Source organism: Chionomys nivalis, chromosome X, assembly GCF_950005125.1.
Source record: "Chionomys nivalis chromosome X, mChiNiv1.1, whole genome shotgun sequence".
NCBI lineage: Eukaryota > Metazoa > Chordata > Mammalia > Rodentia > Cricetidae > Chionomys > Chionomys nivalis.
This window is the reverse complement of record NC_080112.1, coordinates 116,783,211-116,801,423: the sequence shown is the minus strand read 5'-3', so window position 1 is coordinate 116,801,423 and position 18,213 is coordinate 116,783,211. Positions and strand designations below refer to the sequence as shown.

At 42.2% G+C, this 18,213-nt stretch overlaps 1 pseudogene; it reads right to left on the bottom strand.

Annotated features, from left to right (window-relative positions):
* Nucleotides 1–1,881: 1,881 nt before the first annotated feature.
* Nucleotides 1,882–9,161, bottom strand: LOC130868591 (arylsulfatase K-like; annotated as a pseudogene).
* Between the last annotated feature and the right edge of the window lie 9,052 nt (nt 9,162–18,213).

The following is an 18,213-nucleotide window of genomic DNA, read 5'->3' as shown; positions in this document are numbered from 1 at the left end:
TTTTTTTACATTTTAAAAGATATTTAATTGAAAAAACTCATAAGACTTATTCAGAACAAAGATTTCTAAGTATGTTACAAGAAAATACCAATTTCTAATTGTCAGAAAAATTACAGATCAGTATCAAAAGATATACTTGAAAGAAAGTATCATTTTCAATATTTTTAAATGTGCTTTTCTTTGTTTCTATTATTTATTTTATGAGTACGTTTTTTTTTTTTTTGTTTTTGTTTTGGTTTTTTGGTTTTTTTTTTGGTTTTTCGAGACAGGGTTTCTCTGTAGCTTTGGAGCCTGTCCTGGAACTCCCTTTGTAGACCAGGCTGGTCTCAACTCACAGAGATCCACCTGCCTCTACCTCCAGAGTGCTGGGATTAAAGGTGTGTGCCACCACCGCCCGGCGAGTACGGTTGTTTTGCCTGCATTTATGTCTTTGCATTACATGGTGCCTTGGAGGCCAGAAGAGGTTATTGATCCACAGAAACCTAAATTACAGACACTTGTGAGTCACCATGTGGGTGCTGGGATATGAACCCATGTTCTCTGGGAAAGTAGCAGTTTTCTTTATTACTGAGCCATCTCTCCAGCCCATCCCCCCCTCCAAAGCGAATAGTTAAGCATACATGGAGCAAAACAAGAAGCAAGGCTAACAACCAACAAAACTGGCTATAAAAGAAACAGGGAATGTCATTGTCTTAGTTAGGATTTCTATTGCTGTGAAGAGACACCATGACCATGGCAACTCTTATAAAGAAAAAAATATTTAATTGGGTACTTATAGTTTCAGAGATTTAGTCCATCACCATCACGCTGGGCCGTGGTGGCATGTAGGCAGACATGGTGCTGGAGAAGGAGCTGCGGGTAGAGAAGGAGCTACATCTTGATCCTGCAGACAACAAGAAGTGCACTGTCTCACTGGGCGTGGCTTGAACATATATGAGACCTCAAAATCCACCTCCACAGAGACTCACTTCCCAATATTGCCATTCCCTCTGGGGACCATTTTCTTTCAAAGCCCTGCAGTCATCATAATGCAAATTCTGATGTCTATTGGATCCATAAGAAAAGCTTAATACTTACAATTAATAAAAGTAAAATATTTGCTATCAAAAAATATTTGCTATCAGGCTGGCTAGAACACAACTATCCAAACTTTCATCTACTATTAACTGGAAATAAATAAACCAGAATGCAATATTCAAGAAGAAACAATGTAGCATATTAGCAAGTGTGTGTGCTTGCACGTATGTGTAAAGAATTTATCTATTTGGTGGCAGATGCTTTGCTTATGGACAAAAGGTCCAAACAAGGTTGTTTTCATAGTTGCCTTTTGGAAGGGGGCCTGACTGGGAAATGAAGAAGACTTTGCATCCTCTTTGTAGCTTTTGAAGCTTTCCTTTCTGCAGATGCCACGTGTTTACAGAAAGAAAAAAAAAAGGAGTAATGAAATAAGCTATATCTGAGGTTTATGTTCCACCAAGTAGTTCTAATATATCAAATACAACCAAATAGTCCCATCAAATACAACTCATGAAGCATCATGATTCATAAATAATAACCAACAGTTATTAAAATGTTTCACATTATATATTATCCAGAGAAACTTCCACTATTAAGCTGGCAGAGATTGGTAACAATAAAGTCTTATAGCAATCATTTTTGAAAATATGTAGTTCTGTAATCACTGGTTTTAAGATATAATGAATATTATGCCACCTCGACCTACAGTTCCCCTTCTCTACCAACTGAGTTAGTGGATGAAATTTATACTATATATATATATTTAAAGTAAGTAAAATTAGCAATTACGAATGCTGCTTCTGTTTAAGATGCACCAGCATATTTATACATACCTCGAGAACCCTGTTTTATTATCGTTCACTGCTACCAGAGAAGAGTGAGTTTTAAGCCACTGGTAGATTGTGTTTTCAGGCTTGGTTCTTTTGCCCACTCTTGATGGCACCTAAGGTGCCATAACATTTGAATAATTTAGTCCTACACCTTGTTTCCACATCATAAGTGCTCTCTACTGTGTCGGTGGACAGAAGAAGACACTTCTGGGTAGTTTATAATAGAATGAAGTTTCTGGTCCTTAGAATAAGTGATTCCTGGGAATTCTGTAGCAGTATTGTTAGTTCATCCAGATCTGAGGAAAGATCAAGATGCTGAGACCCCTCCAGAGCACCGTCAGAGTGGGCTATGTACTTCCACTGCCAACTCACAACGTTTGTACCTAGAAACATTTGCATAGGATCCATGGAATTCACACAGAATCCAAGGCAGACCGAAGTTTTGGTGTATGTTCATTTGTAGATGGTTCTGATGACGGTGGCAACAGAAAGTATTCACTCCTGGCCTGAGGCCGAGGACTCCCAGTAATAATAGCAAATACCAAACTGAGTAGGAGAAATATCCCCAAGAGAAACCACATTTGGTATGTGTAGGTTGCTCTTAATTCCCGGTCCCATCATTAAAAGTGGAACATGGGCACAATCTTCATATGTACTCCCTTTATAGAATTGCTGCTGCTCCTCAGCCATCTCTGTGTACATAACAATAGTTTTCCCGGAGAAGAAAACTTGAAGAGCCAAAATAATCTCAGCTACCATGGCATCTTTCTCAGTATGCCTAGCATAACACAAAACCCTCTAATGTTCTTTTTCTTTTTTTAAAGATTGAAATAATATATTTCAAATTTTAGACATGTGACTCAAAGTTTTTGAATATTTGTAATGTTTATTAACTTATAACATTAATATGTTTAATTTCCTTTTCGGTAAACAGCCCTTTTTGTATAGGAAGAATCATAATCCACAGGGTGCATCTCTGACAAAGGCAACCACTTTGAGACTTTAATGACACCACAAGCTACTGTTTCAAGCCAATAGAGAGGTTGTGCGAAATGTTGAAGAGCCAAAGTTTTCTCCTGGAGATGGCGAAGGGTAAGGGTGTGGTCAATTCAACCCCACACAAAGGACAAATGGTTTAGTGTAGTTAACTGAATCCTGTCTTAGCCAATCGACCCTTTTGTAAGTACCCTACCAGTCCCCGCCTGTCAGTCCGTTCTATTTATATAGGAGATAATATTAACCATAGGCCTGCCCCCTGGTCTGAGTCAGACGGCAACATCTCTTGTCCACATTTCCTCACAATCACTGATGGAGTGATGACCTGCAGTATAGTCTACTTTCCCAAATGTGTGTGTCTGACAGCCTTGCTTCTCCATGACATCCGTCCAGGTTGTATAATTTGGATGGAGGCTCCAAAGAGCCCACTCCACACTGCTATACGTGGCCGACACCAGAATGGAGTTTGTGGAGACATTCTGAAAGGAGGTGCTGTGTACCTTCATGAAGTTGATGAGAGGAAGTTTTGTTGAGTGGCTCCCGGGTTGTAGTGTTAACATTTCCATCAAAGAAGTCACTGGCAACCAGCACCGCCTTAGGTGTCTTGGCCACTCCCTCAGCTCCTATGCGCTGGAGTCGTTGCCCCAAGTGCAACACTGACAGCAGCAGCTGTTGAAGGGTGAGGAGGGTTAGGACTCTGGATTTTTCATTTGGTTTCTATATACTACAGTGGGATTGAACTTTTCTCATTACAAAGTGTATCTTTTATGTTCAGTATATGTCTCAAACACACACACACACACACACACACACATATATATATATATATATATGTTTTTTTTTGAGACAGGGTTTCTCTGTAGCTTTGGAGCCTGTCCTGGAACTAGCTCTTGTAGACCAGACTGGCCTTGAACTCAAAAAGATCCACTTGCCTCTGTCTTCCGAGTGCTGGGATTAAAGGCCTGCACCACCACCGCCTGGCTTGTTCCAGTATTTTTATCTTAAATCTACCTTGTTCTGCTTTCTTTATTTAAAAAAATATTTTATTTTATTTATTCCTTAGTAATTTTATACATGTATATAATGTATTCTGTTCACAAACATCCCCTTTCCCCTCTTGTGCCCCACTCCCATTTCCTCTGTTCTCTTTCTTCTTCCCAGCAGCATGTCCTTTTCCTGTTTCTATGTTTGCCCAGATTTCTTGTGGTTGCTTTTTGCTTATCTTTCCCCTTTCTTTACTATATATATAATGTATACAATATTCTGTATGTGTGTATGCCTGCAGGCCAGAAGAGGGCACCAGACCTCATTACAGATGGTTGTGAGCCATCATGTGGTTGCTGGGAATTGAACTCAGGACCTTTGGAAGAGCAGTCAATGCTCTTAACCACTGAGCCATCTCTCCAGCCCTATATTTTATATTTTTGAATCTAAAATGTGTTTTTAAAGTAGCGTATATTGGATATGTCTTTTAATCCATTCTTGAAACCTCTGCCTGTTAGATAGCTTATTTGATACCACCTATGTCATTATTTTGGAGGTAAGCCTGATGTGTAAGCTGTCCTGCGTTAGCCTCCCAAGTGCTGGGATTCCAGGCATGTGCTGCCACTCCCAGCTTCAATATCATTACTGGTATAGTTGGATTTATGACCACCTGTTTCCTGTTGTCTATATGTATTACATCTGTTTCTTTTGTTTCTGTATTATTCCTTTACTGATATTTTTATATCAAGTAGATTTTAAATTCAACATTTTAATTTTGAAAAATTTTTTATACTTTTATTTTCTTAGTGCTCTTATAAGCCTAGCATATTTATATTATCATCTTTCAGGTATCTATTAAATTGTTTACAGTGAAATATAGATGACAGTTCTATATTGAACAATATTGCTTATGACTATGGATTATAAAAATGTTGTATCTTTTGGACAATATGTAATGGTGACATACTGTATGGTTCTAATTTTATGACATTGTAGAAAAGGTAAAACTAGATACTATAAAAATGTCAGTGGCTGCCAAGTTAGTACAAAAAGAATGAATGAGCCATAGACTATAGAGGATTTTGAGAATTACAAAACTATTGTGAATGCCATTATGATGACGGACAGGTAGTCATTATACATTTGTCACACAGAGTTAATCCAAATGTGAACTATGGGCTTTGGGTTATAGCTATGTGGGCTCATCAGTTGCCCTTAGTGCACTGCTCTGATGGACGGAGAATATAGGTAGTGGGGGGAAGAACCGGAGGTAAGCAGAGAGTGTTAGCTTCACTTATGCTCCATTTTGCTCTGCCCCAGAACTGTTCTAAATAAAGCCAATTAAAATGTATTGTTATGAGGGCTGGAGGTGCAGCTCAGTAGCAGAACTTTGACATAGTATGTGTGTGAGCCCGTGTTCCATCCCCAGCACTGTAAAGAAAATTGCTATGTACGTTTCTTCCACATTTTTAACTAGATGAAAGCCTGAAAACTTATTGTAACCATCGCACTTTAAGGTTCTTTTATTTTTATTTTTTGAGACAGGGTGTCTTTTTGTAGCTCTGGCTGCCTGAAGCTTGCTATTTAGACCAGGTTGGCCTTGAAATCCTAGAGATCTACCTGTCTTCACCTTCCAAGTGCTGAGAGATTAAAGAAAGCCCTGTGTCATCGCGCCTGGCCAGGTTCTTTTATTTTGGGTAGATGATGGTAGTTAAATTTGGACCTGGCTATGTATACTGATATGTCTCCATCCAAATTCAGTGTATTTTCCAAGCCTGTCTTTCTCCATGATACTGCCCTGGTCTATAATCAAGTTAGAAAGCGTTGACTTCCCAAATGCTTAGTTCCAATCCCAACAAATGAACAGTAAGACTCAGTAAGCAGGCTAATTTTTAAAGTTGCCATAGCTTTCTTCCTTTTCGCTGCCTGTAAAGGTCCCTGTGCCACCATATTTGAAGGCTCCTTCTGTCCCTAATCTCCCTAAGGAGCCAGCTTCTTCCCTTGGACCCCCAAAATGACAGTAGCTGGAAGGTAACCGCCCCTCTCCCAGACCTTGCTAGAAGTCAATCAGCACCTGCCTCCTGCCCATCTCCCAGGATGAAGTGTGGAAGAAGTTTTGACCTCACACTTGGAAAATTTCCTGACTCGGGATCAAAGGGATTAGAGCAAGAAAGAAGACAAGCTAATGATTAAAGCGAGAGGTGGGGATACTGTTTCTTTGCTTCTTTGCGGCTATTCCTAGCAGTACTGTACTAGCATGTGATTGGCCCAATTTAACACAACTTTCTATCTGTGAAAACAGGGAAACTAATCTGTCTGGGCTCACAAATGACTCAGGGGAAAGGGTGTCTGTTGCTACCATAAGGAGGTCTGACCAAAGAAGTCTGGGAATTTTTATAAATAAATAATGAAAAAAAAAAGATTCTGCTGGTAAACACCGTGCTTTTCCACCGCATCATTTCTTTTCTTAGCCAGGTTTTTTTAAGGAACAGATTGGTTTTTTTTTATCATTGAATAGATACGAACTTGGCTAGGAATGGAGGACCACAGGTTAGAAGGGATTTAGAAGGTACACGTCTTGCCTTCAAGGTTCTTATACTCTTACTTGAGAAGGAAAACTTAACTGGAGAGGAAGGGTGGTAATAGACAAGTGGGTATTCTAGCAGTTCATAGTGCATGGTCCTTCCTACCAGGAGCGAGGCTGAGTTTTTATGAGAGGAAGTTTTGTGTGGCTAATAAGCTGTGAAAAATGAGGACACTGGCCAGCATGGTAGCATATGCCTGTAAAGCACATGGGAGGCTGAAGAATAACAATTGTGAGTTCAAGGAAGCCTGGGCTACATAAAATCTATCTTTAAAAACATGAGGGTACTGTACATGTTTCTTAAGAATGAAAGGCTAGCTGGGTGATGGTGGCACACACCTTTAACCCCAGCACTCAGGAGGCAGAGACAGGTGAGTTCCAAGACAGGCTCCAAAGCTACAGAGAACCCTGTCTGAAAAATACAACAAAAAAGAGACAAAATTATTTGAAAAGTTGCTTTCTCTTAAAGAATGACTCTGCTAAGCCAGGTATGGGAGCACAGGTCTGAAATCTCAGCACTTGGAAGATTAAGGCAAGGCAGGAGAATTACATATTTGAGGCTAGCCCGAGCTACATAGTGAGATCCTGTCAAAGGAAGTAATGGAGGAAGGGAGAAAGAGAAGGAAAGAAAGAACAGGGAAAAATAAAGCTCTCCTAAAGCCTGCCTGGATCTATTCTTTAAAGACGTTAGCAGATTCCAGAAGGCTTATTTCCTTGACCTTCGTTCCCATCGCCAGTGTTGCTGCCCGTGTTAAGAAGAAATAGGACTCCGCTCCTTGGACAGTGCTACATCTCAGCTGCCCTACAAGTTTAGACTGCCCTTTCATCTAGTTAAGGCCCAGGAGAGACGATTGACTCCATCAAGGAAAAGTGGTGAGAGTTGTGACCCTATATGGACAGTACCTTATGCTTGGTGAGACAGTGCATATGAAATTAGTAAAGTAGGGGCACTCTTCTCGATGTTCTGCTTTCCTGATGGACAGTAATTTCATGTGATTTGTTTATTTGTCCCCCAAACTAAAGAGCAAATAACGTTGAGAGTGGTGATAGCGTCTGTTTTGCTCTCTGCATCCAGTACCACTATCTGAGGCAATGTGTTGTATTAACCATTTAGTTTACGGATGGATAGATCCATTACTTAGCAGATTCATTAAAGTAGACTTCCAGCCTTACAAGGTGTAGATGACAAAGAGCAAATAAGTGAGGACAGACAGTGAAAAATAAACTGAGTTCTTTGTTGGGAAACAGGGAATGACTACGAGAACAGAACGGGCAACATGAGCCAATAACCTTGTATAATTGTAGTAAGAAAGTAAGGGTGGAGATAAAAACCAACGATCGTTGAGCATCCTTGACTGTCTAGTACTTTAATGTGTATGAATTCATTTCATCTCCACAATCCCAGAGATGAGTACTATTATGACACACGCTTGAGAGATGAAGAAGAATTGGGATCCAAGAGATTAATTAACTTGCTCATGATGCCTCTTAAGACTCATCTTCCACTGGTTTTGTGTGTTTCTGAGCTTCATCTGAGAGGGCATTCTGGTTGACATTGTTCCAGTTCACTTTGCCAGGTCTGTGTGAATAGCGAGAAGACAGGCTTCCCCGTGGCACAAGCAAAAAGTCAGGCATCGTTACTAGCCCTCATGAAAGATTTCAATACTCAGTAATTAGGAGGGTGAGTTCCAGGACAGCCACAGCTACACAGAGAAACCCTGTCTCGAAAAACAAAACAAATAAGTACAAAAAAAAAAATCCAGTGTGTTCAGGTATTTCGTCTTTGAGTAACTGGGACAGGACTTGGAGAGAAGGGATATTAACCTAAGAAAATGTTTATATTCTGGCCAGTGCTATCGCTATGAGAGAGTCCCTTATCTCTCAGGAAATTAAGTCAGGAGTTTCATGTCTTCTGCCAGCATCTAGGAATATGTGACAAATTACCTTGTTACCATGCGAGTCACATTGAAATCCTCAGTATCTTCCCAGCTCGTCTCTGTCCCAGATGAAGTGTATAAGAATCGCACCCAGAGTTCTTTAGCTCTGCAGTCCACACACATCTCCCAGGGTGGATTTGCTTCCCAAGGTGCTGGGATTGCATTTGATGGCATTCTACCATGAGCTGTCACTCATACATCTGCTCCACTAGACCTGAGCTCACTTTCCAACTATGGGGACAAAGGGAGCAGGTTTAGCATATCCGATTGGTTCTCCTTCTATATTCTAGGATAGTGCGAATACTTTTCTTATTTTCTTAGTCATGCTCTTTTCCAGGACTGTGGTTCTTGTGGGAGTCGGGTTTTTACCAGGTAAAGATATAAGAGCGGACAGAATCCCCAGAGAATACAACTGGAACGCCCTAGACACTTCATAAGCAAACAGCTAGTCTTAGCTGTTTCAGGAAAACTGGCTAAACCCTACATTGAAACAGCAGGTTTTGTTCATCTGTGTTGGGCCACCTAAGTGGTGGAATCCAGAGATTCCATTTCCTTACTAATTCAAAGCCTTGGCTTAGTCAGGAAAAGTAGCTTCAGTAGCTATTTCTTGTCTCAGGTGTCCCAAGCATCCCTATTGTTCACTTAGGTCCTTTCCGCTCATTGTTTACCAACTCTTTTTATGTCCAGTGACGTCGAGGTGGCAGACAATCCATTTTCTTTGTTCACGAGAGCCAGAGAAACAGCTGCCACCCTGGGGCTGGAGAAAGAGGAAACAGGAGGCCGTGGAGAAACGAGGCCATTTTCATCTATCATGTTCCCAGAGGACTGTTCCACCAGAAGGCCTGATGACTTGTCTAGGATTTCCATCAAAATGATTGCATGCCACCCTCACAACAGCCCTCTGAGGACACCAAGGCCTGAAGAGATGAAGTGACCAGGCCACCATTACATGCAGTTACAGCAGCCCTATGCTAGGGTTTCTTTCCCCACCCTGGCTGTTGGCAAGTCCAGTGGGGGCTTCCAAGAAGAGCCTCAGGACAAAGACTCTTTGATTCTCACAGAGTCTGTCCATACTGTCCAGAACACAGAAACTCGGCGGCAAAGAGCAAGATAATTCTGCACTGTGGCATGCATGCTTCCTTCCAGAAAGGTGGGGTAGAAGGAAGATTTGAGTTGGTAAGGACTGGTGTGCTGCAGAGAAGCTCCCCTGGCCTTTCCTATTCTCACCAACCCCCAACCACAAGATTATTTCGTTGCTACTTTCTAACTGTAATTTGATACCTTTGTGTCATAATGTAACTATCTGATATACAGGCTATCTGATGTGTGGCCCCCAGAAGGGTCGCGACCCACAGGTTGAGAACTGCTGATCTGCGCACTAAGGAGGCTCTTGAGCAAGTTGACTGCAGGTTCCTTTTTTTCACTTGTGCGTCTACATGAAGAGGCCAGAGAAACGAAAATAGCTTAGTTCTAGCCTGCACATGCCATAGAAAAACCTTTTCCTTCATGGTCTGAGACTTAGGAATTCTGTAAGGGCAGAGCAATACAGCTCCATGGTAGAGGACTTACCTAGCAAGCACAAGTCCTGCATTCGGTTCCCAACACACACACACACACACACACACACACACACAGCGGGGGTGGGGGAGTGGAGAAGACACGCACAGCACAAAAGTACAAAAGCATAAGGGAACTAGGAATTTTTTAAGAACTGGTATCTTCACCAAGGATGCAATAATTTAATACATTCGCCATGGAAAACAGAAGTTCTCTTAGGACACCACAAGAAAAAAAAAAAGGCTATGCGGAGCCTATGCACATCCTAGAAAGCCACCAGCAATCTCAACTATCTCCAGGCAGCATTATGCTGTGTTCTACAAATGTGGGAACCAGGCAAGCACTCAACCAACTGAGATACATCCCCAGCCCCTCTTTTTCTCACGTGTAATGTGTTCCTGCTTCCCTCTCCATTTTCTCTTCTCACCACCGACTGGAAGAACTCACAGCAGATAGAAATAATTCCACAGGGTGTTACTCTGGTTCTCTCAGCTTGCTACTGTCCAACTGGGAAGGGTCTCCTGTGTATCTTTATCTGTTAGCAAATTGTGTGACTCATTCCTGACATAGTCAAATTCTATAGCCAAATATATACATGTGTGTATATATGTGTGTGTGTGTGTATGTCTTTTGTGTGTCTAGAACAGAAAGCACATATGCAAATGTTGCCAAATGTTAACAGTTTATAGATAAAGGTCATGCTGGTGTTTATCACCATTTACTTTTGGTTTTCTTTGATGGTGTTGTTTTGTTATTATTTTGTTTTTTTCCCAAGACAGGGTTTCACTGTATAACAGCCCTGGCTGTCCTGGAACTCGCTCTTCATTTGAGCTATTGCCTATTTCTAGAAAGTTTTTCCCCCATTTTGTGCTCAGTGGGAAAAAGCTTGTTCCATCGCTAGAGGCTAAGGTCAGATATACCTGCCTTCCCAAAGCATTTCTTGATTTCATGTCCCTTTAACTCCAATATTCTTCAGTTAAGAGAGGTGAAGAATACTAGGGGCATAGAAAGTGAGATAGAGGTAGCTATTGGGATATGCGAAGGTCATATTAAATGAAGGGGGAGTTAATAGTTTGTCCCAAATTTTTACTTGGAAAAATATTACAAATTGAAAATAACCTTGATAAATACCAACATACTCTTGGTGTGTAAATTGATGACATCTTACATTTATATGTATGTATTCTTTTATAAACATATATAGGTAGTACTCAGAGGCATGTATTTGTCTGCAGCATTAGGAACGAAATTTCAATCACACCACTTGACAATTAAATACTCCTTATATCTTCTAAGAATAAGAGGGCCCTCTCCTTCTCTTGCATAGCCATATAGCATTGTCATATTCAAATATTATAACTATTTTAATAGAATAGAATAACATCAAATAAATGTTCTAAAATTGCCTCCAAAATATTCTAGTGGTTTGTGTTGACAGGATTCAATCAAGAACTATGGGTTTCATTTTGTTGTCTTTTTAAATCTTCTCTAATCTAGATTCTGAAAGACTACTTCTGTTTTTCCCCTTTTATTAATACTAATATTTTTGGAGAGTCCAGAAAACGTGTCTCATAAACCATCTGAATTAATGTTACTTAATTTCCCGCTTCTGCTGGTTAGTTTTATGTCATCTGGAAGGAGGGAGCCTCAATTAAATAAATATTTTCATAAGATTGGCTATAGGCCATCTTTCTATAATTGATGGGAGAGGGCCCAGCCAGTTGAGGGTGGTGCCATGCTCGGGCTGGTGGTCCTGAGGCCTATGAGAAAGCAGACTGAGCAAGTCATGGGAAGCAAGGCAGTAGCCAGCACCCCTCCCTCCGTGGCCTCTGCATCAGCTCCTGCGTCCAGGTTCCTGTCCTGTTTAATTTCCTGTCCTGACTTTCTTTGATGATGAACATTGATATGCAAGTGGAAGCCAAGTACACCCTTTCTTCCCCAACTTGCTTTCGGTCATGCTTCCATGACAGCAATAGTCTCCCTAGATAGGACACAACAGCATCAGCTAGAGGCTCATATAGCATTAACAATGATCCTGTTATTAGCTGTAGTAAATTTGATGCCTTCACTAAGATGTAAATTTTCTGAAATTCTTCATTGCAAGTGTGCATTTTTCTTTGAAAATAATAAGTCATCTTTGGAGTAATACTTAGAGACTAAAATGTCCTGAAAAGATGTTACTAGTAGTTTTAGAATCTATCGATTCAATTGCTGTATTGATAAAAAATAGAAAAAGACCTTAAGAAGTCACATGTTCCTGGTGGTGGCGCACGCCTTTAATCCCAGCACTCAGGAGCAGAGGCTAGTGGACACTCTGTGAGTTCAAGGGCAGCCTGATCTACTGAGCTAGCTCCAGAACACCTAGGGAGAAACCCGGTCTCAAAAAAAAAAAAAAAAAAAAAGAAGTCACATGTTCTTTGAGGTACTTACCAATAGCAGCCACACCAGATATGATATTGTAGCACCTGCTTTTAGTTCCAGCATTTGAGAGGCAGAGGCAGGTAGATCTCTCTGAGTTGTCAGTCAGCCTGTCTATAGAGTTCCAGGCCAGCCAGAACAACATAAGATGTGTCTCAAAAAAAAAGCTATAATAATGAACCAAGACAGGCACTTTATTTAAGTCAAATCATTTATCTTTATACCAATATAATGGCTGCACACCTAGGAAAACCGAAGTTCAGAGAGGTGAAGGTCACAGAGTTATTATGAGAAGAAATGAGGCGGGGAGATGGCTCGGTGAGTAATAAGGTTTGCTCTGCAAGCATGAGAACCTAAGTTCAAATCCCCAGAACCCCCTTGAAAACCTGGGCAAGAGATAAAGGCAGAAGGATCGTGAGTTGCACGCTAACCTCAGCTACCTAGCAAGCACCTTTCCAAAAGGATTGAACATGTAGCCTATATTATGCCTTGGATTTGATGTCCAGCACCACAAAATTAAAAGTGGTTACTAGATTAAATTCTAAAATCCATGTTTACACAGTATAATGAATTCCTTAGTAAATAATCTCACCTGGTTTAAGAAAACTCTTCACAGTGGTTTTTCAAGAGTTCCAGACTCGTGACACTCCTGAGAATGAGGGAGCGGGGACAATGAGCTTTCAAGGGGGGCTTGGCAGATGATGCCATCGAGAAATCAACTGGCATTCCTGTGGTCTTACAGCAGATGAATCACTGAACTCCGATGCTGATGGAGAGACCTTTAGATCTGGCTTACGAGTTTGACTTTGATTTAAGAGGCAGCTGAGAGCCCCTGTGATTTCTGACTACTGCTTGCTGAATCTCGAGTGAGTTCATATTGGATGAATGTCATTCACGGCCCTCGGTGTGAGGAAATGCAGCTGCCTGATCATAAACAGGTTTGCAGGGTTTCATGGGAAAGCCTCGTGTTAGCTAACCACCCCTTCTATGTTTGGCATGTCTGATTGGCTCTCCTTACGCTCACTGCTCTCTCTCCTGCCTGGTGCAGGGAAAATCTCCTCTTCAGTTATAACTACTTCAAGGAGATCTCTCACGCTCGCCCTCCACCCTACATCCTCTGCAGACAGGAAAGAAACTTGCAATGTATGATGAATGAGTGTAGTCCATGGCTTCCCTCCTAGTCTACAAATGTTTGCTTGAGAATGCAAAGAAAATGTGGCAGGGAAACACATACAACACATATACTTACCTACGCACATGCATACATGTGTACACACAAAGGCACTAACATGCCTATATACCAACACACACCTAAACACAAATATATACCAACTCTCACACTAACACACATATACACACAAATAAGCACCAATGCGTGTACATAAACACACAAATGCACAAAACACACATATATACTAACACATGCACACACACAAATGTATGCAAACACAAACACACAAATACACATTCACACATAAATATACAGCAACACACATACACATACATACAGAAGCACACAGAAACACACATCTACACAAATACATGCACCAATACAGATACACACACACACACACACACTAACAATCCAAAGATTCTGTTCTGCTCAAAAGGGCCATTTGTGATGTGGGGCTTCACTGTACATTTAATTTGAGGCCAGCCATTTCTTAGTGATAGAGGTGTCAGGAAAGCATGTCTGCACCTGTTGCAAAGTCTCACTTGCTGCTGGGCACAGACACAGACACACACATATAGAATATCATCCCAATTTTAGCATATGTGCTCTTGAATAAAGTGCGTGTGCGTATAAAGTATCATCCAAGTTTAGCATGTGTCCCAATAAAGCAGTCAGCATCAGAAAAATAGACACAGCACATTTCAAGCTTAGGCGAGTACTAAAAAGAGGTCATGCATGCACAAAAAGCCCCCCTTCCTACTCCTCAGCCCGATAGTGGATGCTTAGGGCACCTCTGTCCTATGACACCTAAGTTTGAGCAGCTCCAGGGACAAGTTGCTTCCCAACCTGCAGAGGAGACTGAACTCTCTGACTAGATTTGTTTAACAATAATCTCCCCAAAAGAAAATCTGTTACCCCTGTAGCTTTTTGCCTTTAGAGGTTTCTGCCCCCCCCCCCTCCTTGGAGTCACTTGGAACAAAGAATGCGCTTTCCCACATAGAAACTTCTGCCACCGGTTCCCAGCAGGGACTCTGAGATGATTTCTTCCCTGTGTGTCTCTAAAGTCCATTTTCACAGTCAGTGCTGCCCCCACCTTTATTGCACCACTCCAGCAAGCAAGCAAGAGTTGCTGGGAGGCTGGGCCACTGTGGGGCCACTGCTGTGCTGTCATTCTGCTGGCCAAAAGCCACTTAAGGGAGCAGGTAAGTACGCGGTTCCAGAGGCACATTGGGTTTTTGAGAGGTACCAGCCTAGTTTAGGCAGAAATAGGCTCTAACTTAATAATCTGCTCATCACACACAGTAAGAGACACCCTGACTTATTCAGAGACACCGTGGGTGGTGCAGAGGATGAATAAGCATGATTCACTGCCACTCTGGCACCCGGGGCACGAAGAATAATAAAACCCAAAGAATTGTAGCCGCCTGAGTAGTAAATTAAGAGATCCAGGGCTCAGCTAGACTCTAGACATCAATGTTACCATGGCAATAAAGGGCCCCAGCGTTCAGCAGCTATTACAGAGCAGGCATCTAATAGGCTAGTCTATGTCACAGCCAAAGCCCAAGGGGCTAGCAAAGAAGACCAATTAGCATATCCATTCATTATGGGCCTCTGCACACTTCTTCTCTTAATTCCAATTAGTTGTTTGTTTGAACCAACATCTCTTGCCTGTATTATACCCATTAGTGCCTTCTAGCCAGCAGAAATAGGATTGAATTTCCATAAGGTCTTCACAATTTCCCAAGCCTTCATTTTTCCCTGCAGGGGTCTAGTCTTACATAGTCACAAACCCGCGGCCTCCAGTCCCTCGAAGTGAAAGCCTCTCTCTTTCCAACTGTACTCGACAGATGGAAACCGCTTTGGAATGTGATGGGCTAAGGGATTTTCCTGGGACCTAGTGAAATAGGGATCTGGGGCCGTAATCTGGACTATTTAGGTCAAGGAAACCCTCTGATCTTAGCCAGTGAGCCTCAGAGGCTAGCTGTTCGGGAGTTTCGGGGGGGGGGAGGGGTCAGGGGGGGGGGAGGAAAACTGGACACCAGGAACCAGGCTGACACCATCAAAGTCAAGTCGTAACTATTCCAGTCCGAAGTACTGCCCTTCAAGGTCTGGCCTGAGGCCTGCCTATTCTGGAAGCTCTCTCTTGGTCATCATAGACCCAAGTGAATTCTTCCACTTCCTTCACTTCAAGAAGGACACCCTTTGTTAGGAAGTGTTTATGGGTAACCTCGGGCCCTAATTTGGCCTATCACTTCCTTCCTCAAATGATCTGTCCACTGAGAACACCGGTGACTAAGGCAAAGATGGACAGAGGATTTGGGAGCATACTTAACAGGGCCTGAATGACTCCAATATCAAGAAACTCTTAAGCTCCATTGCCCCGCCTACACCCTACTCCTCACCCCTAGTCTGAGGAGCCAGCTACTCCCTGCAGAGAGAAGCTGATCTCCCGTGACTGTGACACACACTGCCCACTCACATACAGACACACACCTCCATGGAAATGGTCCACAGGAACAGATGTGAGGAATTAGCCTATGTCACATGGTACCGTCAAAAATCCTCGAAACTGCTCTATCACCTCTTCCTTCTACTCGGGACAGAAAAGTAGAAGAGTCCAGAAGACTGTTTTTGTTCTTAATTGCCAATCAATGGCCATAGAATTTTACCAGAGCAGACAACCAGGGCATCCTGTGGGGTGGGGGGGAAGAAAAACAGCTGTTAATGCTTTGTCCAAGGAAAGAGCATGAGGCTTTGAAGACTTGAATAATGTTGTCTTTGAATCTGTAGTCATATTCAAGACTTTTTAAATCCCCCCCTTCCATGCCTTTGCAGCCACTGATCTACTGACCAGTTCTGGTTCCATTCTGTACACTGCTAAGCATATTGTCTTTTTTTTTTTTAATTGACAGAAACGGCTTCTTATTTATTTCTTTTTAGGGTGTTTTGCCTACATGTATATCTGTATACCACATGCAAGCTGTGCTTGTGGAAGCCAGAGAGGGTGTATCATCCCCTGGGACTAGAATTACAGGTGCTTTTGAGCTATCATGCGGGTGCTGGGAATTGAACCCCGGGTCCTCAGGAAGAACAGCCGGTGCTCTTAACTGCCGAGCCTTGTGTCCAACTCCGACAACTCTTTCAACTAGAGTTGAATGTGAACACATTCAGACGTTTTCGGCTTTGACATTCTACGGAACCTGGGTTCCCTACTGAAGTCAGTCTGGGCTGTAGTCGAAGTGCATTGCAAATGTCCTGAGTATGTATTAAACTAATTGGGATAAGAGATTCTGGAGAAGCAATATTTTATTACTTGAAGTCTTCTCACTCCAAATTTATTTTGTCTCCATACTCTTGATTTTTGAACTGTCATTAAAAGATCATATTTTCTTTTGTTAAGATTTGTTTTATTCTCTGTGTGTGTGTTGGTGCGCGAGTGAGTGTGGGTATCCGTGGAGGTCAGAAGAGGGCATCAGTTTATCTAGAACTGGAGTAATAGGTAGCTGTGAGCCACCTGACATGGATGCTGGGAACTGAACTCTGGTCCTCTACAAGAGCAGAAAGTGCTCTTACCGCTGGGCCGTTGCGCCAACCTCTAGGAAGATAAGGCCAGTTAATCGATCCTGTAATTAGTTTTGAGGCTTCCATAGGCCTCAGATTTATCCTTTATCCTTTTCAACCCCTGGGATAACACAAAGTACTGGAGTGGAGAACGTATAAGAAATAGAGCTAGACATGTATTCAGCACTGATCATGCCCTGAAATAGATCTTTATTTTATTGAAATTCAAAGAGGGGAGTGACTTAATTTACTGTTTGCCTTGGTTATGTCCAGGAAGCTAGTTTCTGCACTATTCTGTAACCCGGGTGAAATTGAGGTAGGGGGTGGTTTTTAAAGGAAGGATCACAAACTCCACCCAGACCTCACAGTGGTGGACCAAACCCACCCAAAGTGCTCTACAGTGTTCCTAGCAGTTTCTAGTCATCTTCTTTCGCTGGATCCCATCTTGGCTTCAGGGGTTATATATGTCTGCAAAGTTCTGCCTTGTTCCCTGCCCTGAAGCTAAGGGATAAATATAGATCTCAACCACTACAGAAATTTGGCCAGGATTCCAAGGGTGTGTATGAGGGGCAGTGACTGATGGGGCCACTGTGACATGTGGCCTAGAAAAATGCTTCTTTCTATCCAAGGCCCTCTTAGGGATAGGGAAGGTTGAAGAAGGAGCCTTTGCACCTAAGATTAAAGGGCATAATACACATTTTTAGGAGTTCATGAAGTGATCGGGCAAGGAATATTTTATAGGTGGCTTGGAGAGCGTGGTGAGAAGAGGGTAGGGAGAGCGCAGGGAATCTTCCCTGACACCCTAGATCCTTTTGCATGAGATCAGCCTTACGAAAAAAGCAAGTTATTCTTGGACATCTCCCCTCACCCTAACTCCCACCCACACCCCACCCCCTTGCACACACACACGCACACACATACACGCACACACACACATACTGATATTCAACTCTCAATTGAGAAGAATATGACTTAAGATTTCCACTGAGTCCATCATATTTCGGGTGCTGGCGAAGGGCAAGAGGTGGAAAGGCACACGAAGGGGGCGGTGAGTTGCTCATCCTCGTGACCCAGAATATCTCCCCCTCCCTGTAATGATGAGCTTGCTTTTCCAAAAGGGCTTTCCTTTGATTCCAGGAAGGGGCCAACCAATGA